This window comes from Phragmites australis, chromosome 14, assembly GCF_958298935.1.
Source record: "Phragmites australis chromosome 14, lpPhrAust1.1, whole genome shotgun sequence".
Taxonomy (NCBI): Eukaryota; Viridiplantae; Streptophyta; class Magnoliopsida; order Poales; family Poaceae; genus Phragmites; species Phragmites australis.
This window is the reverse complement of record NC_084934.1, coordinates 10569548-10571709: the sequence shown is the minus strand read 5'-3', so window position 1 is coordinate 10571709 and position 2162 is coordinate 10569548.

Here is a 2162-nt window from a genome sequence, read left to right as displayed (position 1 = left end):
CAAATAATACAAAGGAAAACACTAAGAACAACATACTAATCATCATCAAAACACTTTAAAAACACTATGGTTGGGTAGATACAATTTTAGTATCATTTAGATGCAAGAATCGCCTAAATCGGAGTTAAGATGAAAAGAGAACAGCTTTCGGGAGTTGGGTAAGACTCAAATGGAAATGGTGATTTACCGAAACTATCTTTCTATGGGAAAAGACTTTATTGCACAATCACCGCATCAGGCTTGACAACATCATTGCACAAGGTTGAAGAAGTATAGGGCTGACTAGACTTCGCTGATTGGCTAAGAAGGATGATGAGATGCTGACTTGGTATGATATGCAAGCACCATCTTAGGTTAAAGAAGGGATACACTGAGATCTAGTCTCGACCACCCATGATGGATCAAATGGACAGAGGTTGCACTTCTAGGTTAAGGATACTAACGATGACTCTGTGTAGCGGCTGTGGTTCGGGTTTCATCGGAGATGGCGATCAGGCGCGTAGCCACTGACATCGATGTCAGACTTTGATGGCGTTTCAGTGAAACAAGGGAAGCATGGAGTAGAAAACAGAAATACTAACTCAGTAGTATGCTCGTGTTCCCTGAGATTGGCTATGAAATTTAAGAAATCATCATAACAGAGATGTTCATATTTCCTGGGAACACAATGCTACGGCATGGGTTTTGGTAGATCATCCACTGAGAGGAAGAACGATCAGCGGAGATAAGATGGGTGATGGTTGCAACATGCTATGTTTGGCAATGGGGTCCGGTCCTGTCGCTGCACAAATGGGAATGGGCTCCGAGGGTCTCGTAGGAGACTTGATGGGACACGCCGTGACGTGGTTGGTGCATCCATACAGCTTTTGTATTGACAAGGAACGTGAATGCAAATCCGGGCACGCACAGAACGCATCCAGTAACTAGACAGAGGGCATGTCGACTTTGATTCCGATGGTTTGGCTGCTCTACCGGACAACCTGGTTGGTGAGGGCATGGCGAACATCATGGGTCATACTCTGGTGAAAGGACATGGCGATTTGACCTCTGGTCAGCCGGGAACGTCGATGCCATTCGGTGATGGCGCGGCTGTCCGCGACGACGACGACCGTGGCGTTGTAGATCAGGCTTTGGCCAGGGCTAGGGCTTGGCTTATGATAATAAAGTAGTACTAAGGGAGGAGAAGAAGGGGTCCCCACCTTGCTTCGATGGTCGAGGAAAGGGGATTCGCGGAGAAGACGATGAGGTAGTGCATCACGGGCGGTGGCGGTGGCTACGGTGAACGGCGGTGCACGGACAGGGCAGCAGTGGCATCTAGGGTTTGGGGTATGGAATAGGGATAGGAGAGGGCGTGTGTTGGGGATCATCCCCTGCCGTCCCCATACCCGAGGGCAACTACGAAGTTAGTTGGAGTTGGAGTCGCTACGAGGCAACCGCTGTGTCGGCGGAATCATCCTCAACCGGTCCGATGGATGCGAAGATTAGTCCGCCCCGACTACCCGGCGAAGCTACAACTCGTGCTCCAGGCCTTCGGCAGGAGGCAGCGAAGACGGGGCCAGGCCTTCGCCTGATGGAGGCGAAGACAGGACCAGGCCTTCGCCTGGAAGTGGTGACGACAGGGCCAGGCCTTCGCCTGGTGGTGGCGAAGACAAGATCAAGGCTTCGCTTCGAGATGGTAAAGGCAGCTTATTGGAAGGCTGGACGGAGAGGGCTTCGACACCCTTCGGTTGAGGAATAGCCGGATAGTGGGTCCAGCTGTCATGGGTACTATTGTAATTATGGGACCATGCTTAATTGTACCATATTGCCCCCGGATATTCCGGGAATGTAGTAGGTTAGGGGGTAATAAGTGTAAACCGGATCTGTGATTGCAGGGGTGTGGGCTATAAATAGAGCTACAGTGTAAACGTGAACAGGATTCCAGACTGTTCATTTTCCAGTACACGTCACATAAAGAGCCTTCGCCAGTTCTACCCCCGAAGGCCCATCTTGTCTGGGACTTCGATCCCAACAGTTGGCGCCGACCGGGGGGATCGAACCCACGAAGGCATGCCACTAAAAAAGAAAGTGAAGCCACTTGGAGGAGCGGAGGCGCTGCTAGAACTAACAGCCACAGTCGGACCTTCGGCCGATCAAACCGCCCCGGTGGTACCAGAATCAGG